The sequence below is a fragment of the Triticum aestivum genome, chromosome 4B, assembly GCF_018294505.1.
Source record: "Triticum aestivum cultivar Chinese Spring chromosome 4B, IWGSC CS RefSeq v2.1, whole genome shotgun sequence".
Lineage (NCBI taxonomy): Eukaryota > Viridiplantae > Streptophyta > Magnoliopsida > Poales > Poaceae > Triticum > Triticum aestivum.
The window spans coordinates 182189302-182211730 of NC_057804.1; positions in this window are offsets into that span (position 1 = coordinate 182189302).

The following is a 22429-nucleotide window of genomic DNA, read 5'->3' on the forward strand; positions in this document are numbered from 1 at the left end:
GAACCTATTATGTTTTCATGAATATATGAGTGTTCTTGATCCTATCTTGCAAGTTATAGTCACCTACTACGTGTTATGATCCGGCAAACCCCGGAGTGACAATAGTCGAGACACTTCCCGGTGATGACCGTAGTTTGAGGAGTTCATGTATTCACTAACTGTTAATGCTTTGGTCCGGTTCTCTATTAAAAGGAGGCCTTAATATCCCTTAGTTTCCATTAGGACCCCACTGCCACGGGAGGGTAGGACAAAAGATGTCATGCAAGTTCTTTTCCATAAGCACGTATGACTATATTCGGAATACATGCCTACATTATATTGATGAACCGGAGCTAGTTCTGTGTCACCCTATGTTATAACTGTTGCATGATGAATGCCATCCGACATAATTATCCATCATTGATCCATTGCTTACGAGCTTTTCACATATTGATCTTTGCTAAGTTACTTTTCCGTTGCCACTGTTACGATTGCTACAAAACTGCTAGTGTTACTCTTGCCACCGTTACTGTTACTTCCATACTACTTTGCTACTGAATACTTTGTTGCAGATATTAAGTCTTTCAGGTGTGGTTGAATTGACAACTCAGCTGCTAATACTTGAGAATATTCTTTGGCTCCCCTTGTGTCGAATCAATAAATTTGGGTTGAATACTCTACCCTTGAAAACTGTTGCGATCCCCTATACTTGTGGGTTATCAAGACCTTTTTCTGGCGCCGTTGTCGGGGAGCATAGCTCTATTCTCTGAGTCACTTGGGATTTATATATGTTGATTACTATGAGGAATCTAGAAGACAAAAAAACCAAGATCTATCCCTCAACTATGACGGGAGGTAAGGAACTGCCATCTAGCTCTGCACTTGATTCACCTTCTGTTTTGAGTAAACTTGCGACACCTACACCTTCTATTGATTCCAATATGTCACATGTTATTGATGATGCCACTTCTGCTATGCATGATGCTTATGATGATACTACTTCTTTGCTTGATAATAATGTGCCACTAGGTGAATTTCTTGAACAACTGACTCGGGTTAGAGAGAATGAAATTACTGAAACTGATGATATCACTGAATCTGATGATGAATATTCTCCCCCTAGATATGAATTGCCTGTTGTACCTGAGGGTTATGTAATGGATGAAGAAACTACTAGAGACTTCTTTGCTTGCAATGATAGAAATGATCTTAAGAAACTTTTAGCTAATCTGAAAGAAAAGTCTTTGAATGCTAGAATGAAATACGATCCTGCTTTTGCTACCTCACCTATCTGTGTTACTGATAAGTTATAAAATGATTATAAAACGTAAAAGAACGATATTATAATAGCATGGAACAAACAAAAATTATAGATACGTGGGAGACATGTCAGCATCCCCAAGCTTAATTCCTACTCGTCCTCGAGTAGGTAAATGATAAAAACAGAATTTTGGATGTGGAATGCTCTAACAAGTTCATCACATATTCTTTTCTTCTGTAGCACAGACATTTGGACTTTTATATGATTCAAAGCAATAGTCTGTGAAAGTGCGTTATATCGACTAGAGGGGGTGAATAGGCGATTTTTACAAATTCGGCATTTGAAGAAATACTACTTGAGGAATTAGCTATGTGACGAACTACAGGCATCAGATAAAATACTCAGGTGCATGCATACCAAAGCATTAGCATAGTCATCATGATGAAATGAAGTATACACAGAGCACAAGTAGTGTGACACCAGGATAAACATGCAGAAGACAAGATGACTGAAGAAATAGGATTGAGGAAATGTAGAAAGTCTTCAGTCAAAGTCTTCAAATAGTAACGATCAAGATGAACAGCAAGTATGTGAGGAAATGAAAGGGTTGAGGAAATAGAACCAGTAGCTCGGTGAAGACGGTGATTTGGTAGACCAGTTCCAACTGCTGTGATAGTTGTACGTCTGGTTGGAGCGGCTTGCTATTTAAACCAAAGGACACATAGTCCCAGGACACATAGTCCCAGGACACATAGTCCTTGCTGTATTCTCCTTGAGCTAAGGTCACACGGACCTCACCCAACCACTCGTGGTAATTAAGTCTTCAGGTGACTTCCAAACCTTCACAGACTTGGTCACTCAGTGATCCACAATTCCTCTTGGATGCTCTAGACCATGACGCCTAACCGTCCGGAAGATGCACATTCTTCAAAGTTAACAAGCATCGGTTCCACACAGGAACAATATCTTCAGTGATGCTCAATCACTTTGGGTTTTAGGTGTTGGGGTTTTGGGTTTTTCCTCACTGATGATTTTCTCCCAAAGTCCGCGGAGGATGGGATGCTCTAAATGACAAGTGTCAGTTTCTCTCGGAGCAGCCAACCAACTAGTGGTTGAGGGGGAGGCTATTTATAGCCAGGGAGCAGCCTGACATGATAAGACATAAATGCCCTTCAATGATATGACCGTTAGGTGGTTAAGATATTTGGGATAGCTGGTGCGTAGCACAGCAACGGTCAGAAATTTGATCTCTCAAATTCCTCAGGGGTATCATGTTCCTCACTTGTAAGCAATCCACACTGGCGAATTCCTAACTCCTCAGTCAGAACAAATTCCTCAGAGAGCAGAAGATCTTTGTCTCTCTCACTAAAGAAATTGACTGAACTATATGAGATTTCCAAAGGCTTCACTCGAAGGATTGGGAATGTGTAGGTTTTGAGATGAGCATCACTTGAAATTTTTTCCTTAGTTTTACCTCGCCCCCCTTTAGCAGTACGGTGTTTCCTATGACTCAAGAAAGGAAAATGAAACTACGGAAACAAAAGTCTTCACGCCTCATAATCCTTGCACCAATATCAGTGTCTTCAAGGTCACACCAATTTCCCCATTTTCAAAGTCTTCAAGAAAACCAAAATCTTCAGTTGAAGACATTCATTTTTAGGGGTTGACATTCATCAGATTTATCAAACTCCTCAGAGACTTATTAGACATATGCACTCACAAACACATTAGTCCCTTAACCTATAAGTTTTCAATACACCAAAGTCACTAAGGGGCACTAGATGCACTTGCAATCTCCACCTTTTTGGTGATTGATGACAAATAGGTTAAGTTTTCAACGGGGATAAACATATGAAGTGTAAATACCGATATAGAGGAATTTGATTGCAAGATATAGAAAAACTCCCCCTAAAGATGTGCATATTGAGGAATTTGCTTTGGATTGCAAATGCACATTGTAGAATGAAATCATGGAGATCTCCCCCTATATCTTGTAATCCATACATGCATTTAACATATAATATGAAGAATTTGAAATGCATGATGGAAAATGGTGTCTGATGAAATTCAGCATGCATGCATTAAGGTACTTGAGGAAATAACCATGCAGAAAGCAGTTCAAAAGTATCAGACCACCATCAGACTTAAGCTTACAACTCAACCAACAAACACTTTAGAAGAGAGAGAGTTGTAAATTAACAAAAAAACAACCCATATATATTAGACCCGCTTGAATTAACTCAATTTTATCCCCCTTTGCCATCGAATGGCCAAAAGGGACGAAAAATGAGGACTAACACCCCTGAAGAATATCATCATGAGGTTGATGGAGGAGCGCAATCGTTGTCGGGGTCGTTTGTCGGTGTAGGTGATACGTCCATTTTGCATCATGCTTTTATATCGATACTTATTGCATTATAAGCTGTTATGACACATTATATCACAATACTTATGCCCGTTCTTTCTTATTTTACAAGGTTCACATGAAGAGGGAGAATGTCGGCAGCTGGAGTTCCGGACTGGAAAAGGAACAAATGTTAGAGACCTATTATGCACAACTCCAAAAGTCTTGAAACTTTACGCAGAATTATTTTGGAATATATAAAAAATATTGGGCGAAGAAAGCAGTAGAGGGGGGCCACGAGCCATCCACAAGGGTGGGGGCGTGCCCGACCCCCGGGCGCGCCCCTGCCTTGTGGGCCCCTAGCAGGCCTCCGGTGCCCATCTTCTGCTATATGGTGTCTCTTGACTTGGAAAAAATCAGAAGGAAGCTTTCGGTATGAAGCGCCGCCGTCTTGAGGCGGAACCTCGACAGAACCAATCTAGGGCTCCGACGGAGCTGTTCTGTCGGGGAAACTTCCCTCCCGAAGGGGGAAAACATTGCAATCATCGTCAACAACGATCCTCTCATCGAGAGGGGGTAAATCTCCATCAACATCTTCACCAGCACCATCTCCTCTCAAACACTAGCTCATCTCTTGTATCCGATCTTTGTCTCAAAACCTCAGATTGGTACCTATGGGTTGCTGGTAGTGTTGATTACTCCTTGTAGTTGATGCTAGTTGGTTTATCCGGTGGTAGATCATATGTTTAGATCCTTAATGATAATTATTACTCCTATGATTATGAACATTAATATGCTTTGTGATTAGTTACGTTTGTTCCTGAGGACATGGGAGAAGTCTTGTTATAAGTAATCATGTGAATTTGGTATTCATTTGATATTTTGATGGGATGTATGTTGTCTCTCCTCTAGTGGTGTTATGTGAACGTCGACTACATGGCACTTCACCATGATTTGGGCCTAGGGAAAGGCATTGGGAAGTAATAAGTAGATGATGGGTTGCTAGAGTGACGAAAGCTTAAACCCTAGTTTATGTGTTGCTTCGTAAGGGCCGATTTGGATCCATATGTTTCATGCTATGGTTAGATTTATCTTAATTCTTCTTTCGTAGTTGTAGATGCTTGCGAGAGGGGTTAATCATAAGTGGGAGGCTTGTACAAGGAAGGGAAGCACCCAAGCACCAGTCCACCCACATATCAAATTATCAAAGTAACGAACGGGAATCATATGAGCATGATGATAATTAGCTTGACAGTAATTCCCATGTGTCCTCAGGAGCGCTTTGCTTTATATAAGAGTTCTTCTAGGCTTGTCCTTTGATACAAAAAGGATTGGGCCACCTTGCTGCACCTTAGTTACTTTTGTTACTTGTTACCCATTATGAATTATCTTATCACACAACTATCTGTTACCGATAATTTCAGTGCTTGCAGAGAATACCTTGCTGAAAACCGATTGTCATTTCCTTCTGCTCCTCGTTGAGTTTGACACTCTTACTTATTGAAAGGACTAAGATAGATCCCTTATACTTGTGTATCATCAGGACTCTTTTCTGGTGCCCTTGCCAGGGAGTGAAGTGCCTGAGTGGAATTCGGTAAGGAAACATTTATATTACGTGCTGAAATTTACTGTCACTTGTCACTATGAAAAATAATCCTTTGAGAGGCTTGTTCGGGGTATCTTCACCTCGACTAATAGATCAAATAGTTTCTCCTCAACCTACTGAACCTACTGAAAATTTATTATGAAATTCCTTTGGGTACGATAGAGAAACTGCTAGCTAATCCTTATGCACGAGATGGAACATTACATCCTGATATGCACCTAATCAATGTGGATGAAGTTTGTGGAATATTTAAGCTTGCAGGTTCACCCATGTTGATGTGAATAAGAATGTCTTCCCTTTATATTTGAAGGGCAAGGCATTGACATGGTATAGGCTATGTGATGATATTGGATCTTGGAACTACAACCGACTGAAATTGGAATTTCATCAGAAGTTTTATCCTATGCATCTGGTTCATCGTGATCGGAATTATATATATAATTCTTGGCCTCGTGAAGGAGAAAGTATTGCTCAAGCTTGGGGGGGGGGCTTAATTCAATGTTATACTCATTCCCCAATCATGAGCTCTCAAGAGAAATTATTATTTAGAATTTTTATGCTCGGCTTTCTCGTAATGATCAATACATGCTCGATACTTCTTGTACTGGTTCTTTTATAAAGAAGACTATTGAATTTGAATGGGATTTATTGGAAAGAATTAAACGCAACTCTGAAGATTGGGAACTCGACGAAGGTAATGAGTCAGGTATAAACCTTAAGTTTGATTGTGTTAAATCTTTTATGGATACCGATGCTTTTCGTGATTTTAGCACTAAATATGGACTTGATTCTGAGATAGTAGCTTCTTTATGTGAATATTTTGCTACTCATGTTGACCAACCAAGGAGAAGTGGTTAAATATCATCCTCCCATTGAAGTGAAAGTAGTAGAACCTATTAAAGTTGAAGAAGAAACTATTACTTATAATGTTGATCCTATTATTCCTACTGCTTACATTGAGAAACCACCTTTTCCCGTTAGAATAAAGGATCATGCTAAAGCTTCAACTGTGGTTCGTAAGAGTTATACTAGAACACCTACACCCCCTGAACAAATTAAAGTTGAACCTAGTATTGCTATGGTTAAAGATCTCTTGGTTGATAATATTGATGGGCATGTTACTTATTTCTTTGATGAAGCTGCTAGAATTGCTAAACCCGATATTAAAGATAAACATAGACCTATTGTTGGCATGCCTAGTGTTTCTGTTAAAATAGGAGATCATTGTTATCATGGCTTATGTGATGTGGGTGCTAGTGTGAGTGCAATCCCTTTTACCTTATATCAAGAAATTATAATGATATTGCACCTGCTGAGATAGAAGATATTGATGTTACTATTAAGCTTGCCAATAGAGATACTATATCACCAATTGGGATTGTCAGAGATGTTGAAGTCTTGTGTGGGAAAATAAAATACCATACTGATTTTCTTGTTCTTGGTTCCCCACAAGATGATTTTTGTCCCATTATATTTGGTCGACCTTTCTTGAATACTATCAATGCTAAGATAGACTGTAAGAAAGAAATTGTTACTGTAAGTTTTGGGATATGTCTCATGATTTGAATTTCTCTAAATTTCATAGACAACCCCATGAGAAAGAATTGCCTAGTAAGGATGAAATTATTGTTCTTGCTTCAATTATCATGCCTCCTATCGATCCTTTAGAACAATATTTGCTAGACCATGAAAATGATATGTTTATGAATGAAAGAAAGGAATTAGATGAAATATTCTTTAATCCAGGACCTGTTTTGAAACACATTTTTCCTGTTGAAATGCTTGGGGATCCTCCTCCACCCAAGGGTGATCCCGTGTTTGAGCTTAAGCAATTGCCTGATACTTTGAACTATGCTTATCTTGATGAAAATAAGATATATCCTGTTATTATTAGTGCTAACCTTTCAGAGCATGAAGATTTTTTTATTGAAAACTCTGAAGAAGCACTGTGCCGCTATTGGATATACTCTTGATGATCTTAAGGGCATTAGTCCCACTCTATGTCAACACAAAATTAATATGGAGCCTCATGCTAAACCAGTTGTCGATCATCAACAATGGTTAAATCCTAATATGAAGGAAGTGGTAAGAAATGAAATATTAAAGCTTCTGGAGGCAGGTATAATTTATCCTATTGCTGATAGTAGATGGGTAAGTTCCGTTCATTGTGTCCCTAAGAAGGGAGGCATTACTGTTGTTCCTAATGATACAAATTGAACAAAGCTACTATAAAAGATCATTACCCTCTACCTTTTATTGCTCAAATGCTAGAAAGACTATCTAAACATACACATTTTTGCTTTCTAGATGGTTATTCTGGTTACTCTCAAATACATGTGTGAAAAGAGGACCAAGAAAAGACAACTTTTACTTGCCCTTTCAGTACTTTTGCTTATAGACATATGCCTTTTGGATTATGCAATGCACCTGCTACCTTCCAAAGATGTATGACTGCTATATTCTCTGAATTTTGTGAAAAGATTGTTGAGGTTTTCATGGATGGTTTCTCCGTTTACGGAACTTCTTTTGATGATTTCTTAAGCAAGCTTGATCGAGTTTTGCAGAGATGTGAAGAAACTAATCTTGTCTTAAATTGGGAGAAGTGCCACTTCATGGTTAATGAAGGTATTGTCTTTGGGCATAAATTTTTTGAAAGAGGTATTGAAGTTGATAAAGCTAAAGTAGATGCTATTGAAAAGAGATCGTGTCCTAAAGATATCAAAGGTATAAGAAGTTTCCTTGGTCATGCTGGTTTCTATAGGAGGTTTATTAAAGACTTCTCTAAAATTTCTTGGCCTCTCACTAATCTCTTGCAAAAAGATGTTCCTTTTGTTTTTGATGATGATTGTGTAGAAGCATTTGAAATACTTAAGAAAGCCTTGATTTCTTCACCTATTGTTCAGCCACCTGATTGGAATTTACCCTTTGAAATTATGTGTGATGCTAGTGATTATGCTGTTGGTGCTGTTCTAGGGCAAATAGTTGATACGAAATTGAATGTTATTCATTATGCTAGTAAGACTCTAGACAGTGCCCAGAGAAATTATGCTACTACTGAAAAGGAATTTTTAGCAGTTGTTTCTGGTTGTGATAAGTTCAGATCTTATATTGTTGATTCCAAAGTAACTGTTCACATTGAGCATGCTGCTATTAAATATCTTATGGAAAAAAAGATGATAAACCTACACTTATTAGATGGGTTCTCTTATTAAAAGAATTTTATTTGCATATTATTGATAAAAAAGGAGTTGTGAACCCTGTTACAGACAACTTGTCTAGGTTAGAAAATGTTCGTGATGACCCACTGCCTATTGATGATAGTTTAACTAATGAGCAATTAGTTGTCATAAATGCTTCTCATAATACTCCATGGTATGCTGATTATGCTAATTACATTGTTGCTAAATTTATACCACCTAGTTTCACATACTAGCAAAAGAAAAAGTTTTTCTATGATTTAAGACATTACTCCTGGGGTGACCCACACCTTTATAAAGAAGGAGTAGATTGTGTTATTAGATGTTATCTACCTGAGCATGAATAGGAACAAATCCTACGCAAGTGTCACTCCGAGACCTACGGAGGACACCACGCTGGAGATAGAACTGCACATAAGGTATTGCAATCTGGTTTTTATTGGCCTACTCTCTTCAAGGATGCGCGTAAGTTTGTCTTGTCTTGTGATGAATGCCAGAGAATTGGTAATATCAGTAGATGTCAGGAAATGCCTATGAATTATTCACTTGTTATTGAACCATTTGATGTTTGGGGTTTTGATTATATGGGACTTTTTCCTTCCTCTAATGAGTATACACATATTTTAGTTGTTGTTGATTACATTACTAAGTGGGTAGAAGTTATTCCAACTAGTAGTGCTGATCATAACACTTCTATTAAGATGCTTAAAGAAGTTATGTTTCCGAGGTTTGGAGTCCCTAGGTATTTGATGACTGATAGTGGTTCACATTTTATTCATGGTGCTTTCCATAAAATGCTTGCTAAATATGATGTCAACCATAGAATTGCATATCCATATCACCCTCAGTCTAGTGCTCAAGTAGAATTGAGTAATAGAGAGATTAAATTGATTTTGCAAAAGACTGTTAATAGATCTAGAAAGAATTGGTCTAAGAAACTGAATGATGCATTATGGGCATGTAGAACTACTTATAAACACCCTATGGGTATGTCTTTGTATAAAATGGTTTATGGAAAGGCATGTCACTTACCTCTCGAACTAGAACATAAAGCTTATTGGGAAATCAAAGAGCTCAACTATGATTTCAAACTTGCCGGTGCGAAGAGGTTATTTGACATAAGCTCGCTTGATGAATGGAGAACCCAAGCCTGTGAGAATGCCAAGTTGTTTAAAGAAAAGGTTAAAAGATGGCATGACAAAAGGATACAAAAGTGTGAGTTTAATATAGGTGATCCTGTTTTGCTATACAACTCTTGTTTAAGATTTTTTTTGCAGGAAAGCTTCTCTCTAAGTGGGAAGGTCCTTACATTATCTAGGAGGTCTATCGTTCTGGTGCCATCAAAATCAACAACGCCGAAGGCACAAATCTGAAGGTGGTAAACGGTCAAAGAATCAAACATTATATCTCAGGTACTCCCAGAAATGTTGAGACCAATATAATTAATACCATAACACCGGAGGAGTACATAAGGGATACTTTCCAGAATGTTTCAGACTCTGAAAAGGAATAGGTATGTGTTATGGTAAGTAAACCTACTCCAAAACTGTTCTAATGGCAAATTTTCTCCTTTTTGGAATATTTAAAAAATTAGGAAAATTAAAAGTAGTCCGAAAGATGCACGAGGAGACCACAAGGGTGGAGGGCACGCCCTACCCCCTGGGCGCGCCTCCCTGCCTTGTGGCCACCTCGTGTGCCCTCCGGACTCCATTTTCTTGCACAATACTTCTTTTGGTTGGTAAAAAATCATTATATAATATCTCAAAGGTTTTGACCACCATACACGACAAAATCCTCTGTTCTTGTTTTGAGCTATTTTTCTGACAGGTGTAGATCATCATGACGTCTCCAAGCACCCCCAAGGACACGTTTTTCAAGAAGGGCATCAACCCCTACCTTGTGGAGGTGTTGCAACACCCTCAAGCCATTGAGATGCGTGAGGGGTGCTACACATCCGCGATGTTGAGGGGCCAAAGAAGACCGGATACATGGAGACAAGACTCGAAGCAATGGAACAACAAGTTTTCAAGTCTCAGGGGATGGTGGAACATGGACTCAACACCAATCACTTGATGATCGCGGAGTTCACCAACAATCACAAGTTGGATTCTAAGAACATCGGGGAGGCCAACTTCAAGCTTCATGAGAAAATCGAGCATCTCCAAGCCCAGATCTATGACCCGCAAAACCAAAACTGTGAGTATGAATACATATTAAGAGGATGAGTTTGGCAGCAGATTTGAGGATCCCAGAGACTCGTTCATCTTTATATGATGGTGAGCGTATGCCTTGGAAGATGGATGACAAGCCTACCACACCAACAACTCTATCATCACCACCTCCGAAGAAAGAGACATAAATACATGGGTATGGGCACTCCCCTTAGCAACTGCCAAGCTTGGGGGAGGAACCCCGGTATCGTATCACCATCACACCTAAACCTTTATCATTTTTCTTAGTTCGATCCTTTTGGTTATATCTTGATCTAGTAGAATAAAGTTTTTAGTATGATATAGCTTTGAGTTTTGTTTCGAGATCTATCTATGTAACCGAGTCTGTGAGTCATATATAATAAAGAGTAGTTTTGAGTTGAGGGCTTTGCTTTCTTGCTATGATCTTAAGGGAATAAAACAAAAATAAGAAAGAATAAAAAGAAATAAAAGGATCATATAATGATCTTATGGAGAATGATGACTTCACATATAAAGAGTATGATGAATAAAAGTTGTTGAGAGTTGACAAACAAAGTTTTGGTTATTGTTGCAATTCATAGGAAGTAATAAAGAAAGAGAGGTTTCACATATAAATATACTATCTTGGACATCTTTTGTAATTGTGAGCACTCATTAAAATATGACATGCCTAAAGGTTGACGTTGGACAAGGAAGACAACATAATGAGTTATGTTTGCTTATATCCGAATAGAAGTTATATTGTCATGGATCCTCCAACATGTTGAGCTTGCTTTTCCCTCTCATGTTAGCCAAATTCTTTACACAAAGTAGAGATACTACTTGTGCTTCCAAACATCCCTTAAACCAGTTTTGCCATGAGAGTCCAGCATACCTACCTATGGATTGAGTAAGATCCTTCAAGTAAGTTGTCATCGGTGCAAGCAATAAAAATTGCTCTCTAAATATGTATGATCTATTAGTGTGAAGAAAATAAGCTTTATACGAACTTGTGATATGGAAGAAATAAAAGCGACAGACTGCATAATAAAGTTCTTTATCACAAGCGGCAATATAAAGTGACATTTTTTTGCATTAAGATTTCGTGCATCCAACCATAAAAGCGCATGATAACCTCTGCTTCCCTCTGTGAAGGGACTATCTTTTACTTTTATCTTCTACCCTTATACAAGAGTCATGGTGATCTTCACCTTTCCTTTTTACACTTTTTCATTTGGCAAGCACCATGTGTCGGGGATATACCCCGCGGTGTAAACCGGCCGGAAGTTAACCCGACCGGACTTGGCGGTTTATTTGAGACCCCGCTGACGCTTGGCGGTTCACCAGCGACCCGTTTGGACCTGGCGGTTCACGACTCATTGGTAATCCGGCAGGCGGGTGCGAGGAGCGACAAGACCTGGTGGCCCAACGGGCGGTTCATGAAGGCCGGTTCATACTATGGTGAACCGGTTTAAGAGGAAAGGCATAAGGAATATTGTCTTACAAGGAGTTAAGACCTGGACTTGTATCCGGTTTGTATTAGAGATAGACTAGTCCTAATTCTAATAGGACTCCACATGTAACCCGCCCCTTCAACATATATAAGGAGGGGCAGGGCTCCCCAACGAGGGACAAGCTACAAGCAAGAAGAAACAATCTTAGGGCTAGACACAAAGAGGAGAGCCGGTTTACAGCGACTCCCTCGTGATGATAATGAGACCTAGCCTCAAACAACATGTAGGGTTTTTACCGGATGATGTTTCCCGGGGCCCGAAGCTGTCTAAATCCCCGTCCTGTGTTGCGTCTCTCGATTCCGCTCAATCCCTCTCAAGCTACCACATAGATGTGTTGGCCTCGCGACTAAGTCCTTATACTAAGGACATCTTACGTGACAATTCCACGATAGTTGGCGCCCACCATGGGGCACGCGCACGGTGGTGATGAGTTCTTGGAGGGATCTCATCTAGGGTTTCGAGAAAACTCGCGGATTTTTCAGATGAAGAAGAGCCAGTTTGGATGGTCTACATTAACTCTGAGTTTTTCGATCAAAAATTACTTTGGCAACAGTATGCAGATCGGAATCAGGAGAGTAATTTTTGCCTTCGAGCAACTTGGTCAAGGCCGCCACCATGGCTGGTGCACCCAACGTTGCTGCTTCACATCACCATAAACCGCCCCTGGGTTATTTCTGAGCCGTCGGACAAGACAGCTGTTCCTCAAACCGCCTGGCCTCTTTCTATTTTTCGATTCGGACCGGGCCCTGCTCCGCATCGGTTTCAGATTAGTTGCCGCGTCAAGAGTCGCCATCACCTCTACCTCAACCACTGCAACCTGGAGGGCACAGACAAGGATAGTCAAGGCGTAAAACTGATGGAAAACAACCCCGGAGCGGATTGAACACGGGCTCGGACTCCTCTGTCGACCCGCATTGTTGACCCGCCGAATCTGAGCAGGATGCTCACCTCTGTCATTACGCCTTTGCCATCGCCGGCGCACCTCCAAGTCTCTGGCCGTTGTGAACCGCCTTTACCTCGAGTGGTCCCTGATGCTGCCGTAAGCTGCTGACCGTCATGGTTGCTTGTAAACCACCGACCGTCATCGAGCCGTCGGCCGCCGTTCCAAAGATGCCCTGCTCCCCCGCTGTTCTGAGCTGTCTGGCCCCGATTTGCCTCAAGCCGCCATGGCCCTTTGCCCCAAATTGCCCTGGCCTCGGGCCAGGTCTTACATCGCATACCCACCAGTGCCATCTGTGCATGGGCTCCTCCTCTGCTGGCTCCGCGTTGAGCTGGCATCGCTTCACCCCGCGCCGCGGCCTTGAGCCGGCCTGCCTCGACAGGGCAAGGCCCAGAGCCGCCGCGCCCTGGGCAAGTCGCTGCCTCCAAACTGCTATTGAGCCGCTCCAGAGCTGCCTTCGCCGTGATTCCAAGAGTCCTGAACCATCGGCCGCACGCCCTCATATCCACAGCCGCGGGCACGGACCAAGTCGCCGTGCTGGTCGGTTCTGGCGACCATTGCGCCAGTTCTGCGGCATCATTGGCGCGCCTACACTGTCAAGCGGCCTCCAACCCGCCGCCACTGGATCGCTTCCATCCCGGCTGCGGCCCGCTGAACCGCCTTGGCCGTTCCAACCCGCAGGCCTCAGGTCGCGCCTACAACCTGTCGGTTTGTGCTCCTCCGAGTCACTACGTCCGCGGTCCTGAGCTGGTTCGATTCTGACCGGCTGACCGCTTTACCACCTCCGCAAGCGGCGCGACGGGTTGCCGGCTTCCATCTCCGCTGCCTCGTCTCGCCAGTCGAAACGCCGTTCGGGGGCCGCCGCTGGCTCGTTCCCCTGATTCAAACCGCCGCTGGCTCGTCCCTCCACTTTGCCACGCCGTGGGCTGCCGCCGCACGTCAACCCGCTAGGGCCCTGTCCGTGAGTCGCCGTAAACCGCCAAGTTGCTGTTGCCGCATCCGCTGCTCGGCCCGGTCTAGCTTCCGTCAAAACCGTCGGGCGCTGACCCGTCACGCGCCCTGCTTCGTTAGTCCGCCGCGTCCGCGCTTTAACCCGGCAGCTTTGCGCATGCATTGGCTGGGTCTCGTCTCCACCGAGTTATCGTACATTGAGTATGCCGAGCTGCCCGCGGTGCTGCATCCTTGTCCGGGTTCGCCTCTGACCCCCTGCTATGCGCGCTCGCACTGAATCGGCCATGGTGCGCTTCTCCAACCCGCCGCCACCGAGTGCCGCCCGTGCCACGAGCTGCCCGCGGCGCTGCATCCTCGTCCGGGTTCGCCTCATCTTCGGCCGTGAGCCGTCCGCTGCCGCAATTCTGCCCTCAAACCGATTGTGTCGCCTCAAGATATCGTTTCCATACCAAGCCGCAGCTGCATTCGCCTTGCTGCCCACAGGCTTGCTTTCGTGGCTCTGCTTCTGAGCTGCCACTGCGGGCCGGCCTAGACTTCAGTATGAGCCACCAGTGGTCGGATCAAATCGCCAGCGCCAAGTTCTGCAGCCATGGGCAAATTCTGGCCGAGCTCGTTTCCGTGGCCTGCCCGCTCTTGCCCATATTGGCTAGCTAGTGCTAGTTGTGTTTGCGTGTATATGGTACAAACAGAGCAGAGCAGAGGCCGGGGGCAGCACATACGCCTGGAAGTTCAAGTCTTCTGATACGCTGCTAATCCTTGGAAAGTGCTAGATAAAGCACGTATGTAGTCAAATACATTTTCATCCGAATTACTGTGAGTGTGAGGCAAAGACTACATGTACAGTGCTAAAGAGAAGTAAAGTACGTGAAGGAGGTCGCGCCAAGGACAAGCCTGGAGGTGTTATTTCTCCTAACCTGTTGATGAGACTGAGGAGGTGCAGATTTTAAACAGTGGAAACGAGGGATGCTTCAGAAGAAAATGTTGCACGCGCTCTACTGTAGAGAGTTCACGCCAAATATGACCCCAACTCCAGACACCCGCAGTCTGAATCCATTTGACCAGCTTCAAACATAGTTTACACCATTGGAAGGAAAAGTGACTACGTTGTTTTCAAGAGAGAGGGTCAAACTACTTGTTTGACTCCCATACACATGCCTGGAAGCAAAATTAGTACTACTACGACCCATGCGGAGATCAAATGAAAAAGAAGATCGGCAGCATCAACACATATATGCTTTGGATACATATATGGATCAAAGGGAACTCAGTAACAGTACTGAAGAATTTATCTACGGACAGATCATCCATTGTCCAAACAAAAAATGACAGGTGATATCCGTCCGGTTTTGTTTTCATAGCACATTAATTTTTGTGTGAACAATTACTTTGGCTTGTGATATTTTTTGACACAGGACAATTGTTCATTACAAATGAGGCGGGCACGAAGCACGCGCTAGCAACGTTCTGCACCGGTGTTTTCGTCCGTGTCATACCACCCGGTGAATGAACGTGTGCAAATCGTCGTCCCTGTGGCCTGGTCTACATCAACATACCGGTCCGCACCTGTCTGCTTGAGCTATTTATTGCGTATGAGCAAGTCACAACTTGGGTAGCCCGGTTTTCTTTCAGCAAATTGGAGGCAAGTTATCATCAGCTGCTGTCTGCGCTGGATGGTTCAATGGGTATGCGCACAAATCACTGCCACTACAGTTTGGTTAACATCAAAACAGCCAGTTGAAAGGAACCATTGGCCGAGTTGCTGACACGGCTCATACGAGATCATCTATAATCCGCCGCGGTCACCTCAACCTTATGTGGATTCACATCGTGTTATCAACACTAATGATATACAAGTTATGCCGGTTTATATCACGGTCAAATATGGAGAGTTTAAAGCCAACTCCTTGAGTCACCTTGAGACTTGGGGGCTACGATGACATGACTAAGCAAATCTTGCCAGCAAATTTAAGAACCCCAGGACGATGGAGGGAAAGATAACCCGGTCCCGGAGGCTACTGTTATTTGAAGGCCGTCAGAAAATTTCCGGCTTAGTAAGTATATGACAGTTACAAAATCCTGGCTCAATGAAGAAGTTTCGGATCATCAGAAAGGATTCCGGTTTACAATCCGGTTCAAGGGAAATATATTCTCCCACAAAGCTCTCAAGCGCTCAAATCCGGTTTAAAAATGTCCGGTTCAAAAAGGAATTAACTTCTCGCAAGTTCGAGTTGAAAGGCCATCAGAAAATTTCCGGCTGAAAATGAAGATTCCGCTTTACAATCCGGTTCAAGGGAAAGATGTCTCCCACAAAGCTTTGAAGCTCTCAATATCCGGTTCAAAATCCCGGTTCAACAAGGATTTATCTCTTGCAAAAAGGTTAAAGGGTGCCAAAGAGGACCTGCTGCCATGATGCGCGGTCCAAACATGGGTATCATGCCTTATTGGCTTATCATATTATTGATCACATGGGGGCTTCTGCTTCATAAAGCGGGGTCTCTGTTCTTTTTTACATCATGCGTGGTTACACGGAGGTTCTGTCTTAAAACGGCCTCCGGTTTACCCCTTGAAATTTGCTTTTCAAAAAAGTTTTGTGATATCACTTGGGGCCTTGGTCGTGTCCGAACCAATGCGACACCTTTTGATAGGCGAAAGCCACCAGATCACTTGGGGACATGGTCAAGTCTGAACCAGTTACGCCTCTTGATCGGCCTAAGGCCACATAATCACTTGGGGGCTTGGTCGAACCCGAACCATTGCCACGCCTTTTGATCGGCATAAATGCCACGGTTTCATTTGGGGACCTGGCTAACTTGAACCATTGTCACTCCTATTGGGGGCTTGGTCCTGTCTGACCGTGGTAACACCATCTGATCAGCTCAGTAAAGCATGTTTTTGCAAACGGTTTTTATCATTGCCTTTGCTTGAAATTTTCTTTAATAAATATTTCTTCTTTGTTGCATTCTCAAACCGACAAAATTCGCAGACCGGTTCGACCGTCAATTGATGGAACACGGTCAATTCTTAATCCGGAGACTATTTGCCCGGTTTGATTTTTTGATTTTATGTTACCATCTTATTATGGAGTAAACCGGTGTTCATTAACCCGGCTTGACTTTCAGTTACAAGTTTTCAATACAGGATCAAGTTATAATCCGGAGACTATCAGCCCGGTCTGGTTTGACTACGAGTCGCCAGTATTATATATGGTTAAACCGGTGTTTATCACAACCCGGTATGGTTTATCATCAACCGACACAGTATGAAAGGAGTTATCATTACTCAAGATTGGGGTTATCACTCTTACTACAAAAAGTTGGTAAAACTAGCAATGTGATTCAATATCACAGGTATGATATATTTCATATTTGATTATTCTTAAGTGCAACCTTGGTTATAAACCCAGTATATATGTTGGGCATTATGACCCGTCCGGCGGTAAACCGCCAGGACACTTTAAACTTGTTGTATGCAGAAACAGGTTGAATAAAGCATGATTATAAATCACTGACATTTATTAAACCGGCCTGGCTTTCGACTATGTGTCGCCAGTATGATGATAAATTATCCGGTGTTTGTTAAACCGGCCTGGCTTTAAGACGATAAGTCGCCAGTATATGATGAAAAATTATCCGGTGTTTATTAAACCGACCTGGCTTGGGACTATAAGTCGCCAGTATATATTTGGATTGCGCCATTGGAATCATGCGCTTATAAATCATTGGGTTGTATTATTCAAATAGCCAAACTTGGCTGGATTTTCATTATGATACTGAATGAATAAGGTTTTCATACCGGATTATATTCTCTTGAATAGCCAGCATGGCTGGATTTTATTATGGTTATTAATAACCGGTATTATTGAGGTTTTGAAAGTTGCTTTAGCGCAATGGCTATCATATTATCAATAGGTATGATTTTTTCTACAATTGAAGGAATAGTCCCGAGTTGCTGCAGGCTTACAACCCGGCACTTGGGGGCTACATTATTTAAGTTGAGATTACATCAAATATGCAAGTCTCATGTCGCTGCAAGCATGCACCATGACACTTGGGGGATAATGCAAAGTCATTGTTTGCTCACCTTATTGAAGACCCGACTCATCACATCATAATGAGTCGGCCCTTGGGGGCTACCAATTGCTCTTGTCAACAGTTGAAGGTACAAAGCTTTTTATTCATTATATTGAAGAGTCCACTGCTTAGTTGGTAAAGCACAAGGCTCTTAACCCTGTGGACGTGGATTCAAGTCCCATGATGAGGGTTACATCATATGATGTTATTTTCATTGAAGTATATATTAAGTCCCAGCTCAATATTATCTTACTGAGCCGGCCCTTGGGGGCTACACATCATTGCTCAAATCTACATGATTATACCTACAAAGTCCCTGCTCATTATTGCATAATGACCCGGCCCTTGGAGGCTACACTGGTTGAAGCTTTTATGAGTATAAGACAATTACAAGTCCCAGGTTGCTGCAAGCATGACAACCCGACACTTGGGGGCTACATAGTATGGAGTATTCAGTTTTTACTAGTCACTGGGATGAACAACATGGATTTCTTTAAAAGTGGCAGTATTTATATTGAAGCAAAGTCTTAAGCCACCACTTTGTTCTGCTCAAAGACTTGGGGGCTACAGGTATTATATTATTATCGAAGAAATATTTTCAAATTCTCTGATTGAGCAAACTAGGTTGAACCGGCATCACCAATCATTATGACCCTATGGCTGCAACCCGACAGTCTTTGGCAATGATAAAACTGGCAAGTTCTGCATCTTCAAACCGGTTGAATATCAGATGAGTATTTCAAGACCAATATTTCTTAAACCGGCGCTTTAGAAGCCGACTCAAGTGGATTATTCTTCACAATATTTTTCTATAAGAAGCCAACATCAGCAATTTGGGTATGAAGCTGGTTATTGACCCAGATTTTCTAGAAGGAGGAAATGACAAAGGACTTAGGAACGATCAGGTGCCGGTCTACAAGAATTCTTAACCCGGAGCACAATTTGCCAAATGTGTTCTGGTGTTTATTTTGCAGCATAAGTTTACCATGGATAAATCCAAGCTAAACTTGGGGGCTAATGTCGGGGATATACCCCGCGGTGTAAACCGGCCGGAAGTTAACCCGGCCGGACTTGGCGGTTTATTTGAGACCCCGCTGACGCTTGGCGGTTCACCGGCGACCCGTTTGGACCTGGCGGTTCATGACTCATTGGTAATCCGGCATGCGGGTGCGAGGAGCGACAAGACCTGGTGGCCCAACGGGCGGTTCATGAAGGCCGGTTCATACTATGGTGAGCCGGTTTAAGAGGAAAGGCATAAGGAATATTTGTCTTACAAGGAGTTAAGACCTGGACTTGTATCCGGTTTGTATTAGAGATAGACTAGTCCTAATCCTAATAGGACTCCACATGTAACCCGCCCCTTCAACATATATAAGGAGGGGCAGGGCTCCCCAACGAGGGACAAGCTACAAGCAATAAGAAACAATCTTAGGGCTAGACACAAAGAGGAGAGCCGGTTTACGGTGACTCCCTCGTGATGATAATGAGACCTAGCCTCAAACAGCATGTAGGGTTTTTACCGGATGATGTTTCCCGGGGCCCGAAGCTGTCTAAATCCCTGTCTTGTGTTGCGTCTCTCGATTCCGCTCAACCCCTCTCAAGCTACCACATAGATGTGTTGGCCTCGCGACCAAGTCCTTATACTAAGGACATCTGACGTGACAATTTCCACGACACCATGTGTTGTAGAGATCCAGATATATATATCCACCCGGATGTAGGTTATCATAAGCTATTATTGTTGACATTACCCTTGAGGTAAAAGGTTGGGAGGCAAAATTATAAGCCCCTATCTTTCTCTGTGTCTGATTGAAGCTTTGAACCCATAAGTATCGCGTGAGTGTTAGCAATTGTGAAAGACTAAATGATAGTTGAGTATGTGGACTTGCTGAAAAGCTCTTGAATTGACTCTTTCCGATGTAATGATAAATTGCAATTGCCTCAATGACTGAGATCATAGTTTTTTAGTTTGTAATGAAGTTTTTGATTCATACTTTACCTTGTGAATGAATTGTTACTTTAGCATAAGAAATTATACGACATTATATGCTGCTGCTCTAAGGATGATCATGATGCCCTCATGTCCGTATTTTATTTTGTCGACACCTCTATCTCTAAACATGTGGACATATTTTTCGATTTCGGCTTTCACTTGAGGACAAGCAAGGTCTAAGCTTGGGCGAGTTGATACGTCCATTTTGCATCATGCTTTTATATCCATATTTATTGCATTATGGGATGTTATTACACATTATATCACAATATTTATGTCTTTTTCTCTTATTTTACAAGGTTTACATGAAGAGGGAGAATGCCGACAGCTGGAATTCTGGACTGGAAAAGGAGCAAATATTAGACCTATTCTGCACAACTCCAAAAGTTCTGAAACTTCACGGAGAATTATTTTGGAATATATAAAAAAATTGGGCGAAGAAAGCACCAGAGGGGGCCACCAGCCATCCACAAGGGTGGGGGCGCGCCCTACCCCCCTGGGCGCGCCCCCTGCCTTGTGGGCCCCCTGGCAGGCCTCCAGTGCCCATCTTCTGCTATATGGTGTGTCTTGGCCTGGAAAAAACCAGAAGGAAGCCTTTGGAACAAAGCGCCACCGTCTCGAGGCGGAACCTGAGCAGAACCAGTCTAGGGCTCCGGTGGAGCTATTCTGCTGGGGAAACTGCCCTCCCGGAGGGGGAAATCATCGCCATCGTCATCACCAACGATTCTCTCATTGAGAGAGGGTCAATCTCCATCAACATCTTCACCAACACCATCTCCTCTCAAACCCTAGTTCATCTCTTGTATCCGATCTTTGTCTCAAAGCCTCAGATTGGTACGTGTGGGTTGCTAGTAGTGTTGATTACTCCTTGTAGTTGATGCTAGTTGGTTTATCCGGTGGAAAATCATATGTTCAGATCCTTAATGATAATTAACACTCCTCTAATTATGAACATGAATATGCTTTGTGAGTATCGTTTGTTCCTAAGGACATGGGAGAAGTCTTGTTATAAGTAATCATGTGAATTTGGTATTCGTTCGATATTTTGATGGGATGTATGTTGTCTCTTCTCTAGTGGTGTTATGTGAATGTCGAATACATGAAACTTCACCATGATTTGGGCCTAGGGGAAGGAATTGGAAATTAATAAGTAGATGATGGGTTGCTAGAGTGACAGAAGCTTAAACCCTAGTTTACGTGTTGCTTCGTAAGGGCTGATTTGGATCCATATGTTTCATGCTATGGTTAGATTTATCTTAGTTCTTCTTTTGTAGTTGCGGATGCTTGCGAGAGGGGTTAATCATAAGTGGGAGGCTTGTACAAGGAAGGGAAGCACCCAAGCACCAGTCCACCCACATATCAAATTATCAAAGTAACGAACGTGAATCATATGAGCATGATGATAATTAGCTTGACAGTAATTGCCATGTGTCCTCAGGAGCACTTTGATTTATATAAGAGTTCGTCCAGGCTTGTCCTTTTCTACAAAAAGGATTGGGCCACCTTGCTGCACCTTAGTTACTTTTGTTACTTGTTACTCATTACGAATTATCTTATCACACAATTATCTGTTACCGATAATTTCAGTGCTTGTAGAGAATACCTTGTTGAAAACCGCTTGTCATTTCCTTCTACTCCTCGTTGGGTTCGACACTCTTACTTATTGAAAGGACTATGATAGATCCCCTATACTTGTGGGTCATCAGTAGGGCATGCCGTAGTGTCGTGAAGATCCTTAGCTTCATCCATCTCACGCGATGAAGAAAATGAACTTGTAACCAACTGAGGAACTTTGACCTTCTTGAATTTCTTCAAGGGAGGATTTCACCACTCAAAGTTCTATTGAAAGTCCATATGGTTGAGGTCTTCATCACTATAAAGATGAGAAAGTATGGCCCAAGTGCGATTGAGGATTTCATGCGCATAATAGTGATTCTTCTTCATAGTGTTCTGAGTAACAGCCATGTTCTAAAAAAATTGAGCCAAATTGATGCTTACCCTGCTTGTGATTGTGATTGACCTTCTGGTGAAGACTTAGAACAAGCTCACGATCAATCATCACTCGTGGGGCAGTGGCTTGAGGATTTTTCTCATGGGCTTTAGCCGCAAAATCTTGAGTTGCAGAGTCATCATTGCTGGAGTAAGATGCAGCCCTACGGAATTGGCCATCCAATGGACGAGTGCCTTCATCAATGATAGCAACTTTGCCTTTTTCATCAGCTGAAGAAATAGTCCTTTTGAGAACTTCAATAGGAGGCATGAAGCTGAGGTGATTCTAAAAATCGGCCTTGTATGGAATTGAAGACATGGTTCTGATGAATTTCATAATCCAAGGAGCATAGGGCTTCAATTCAAACGGCGACAGTACAACATTTGCCAAAGTCCTGATGAAGAAATCATGAT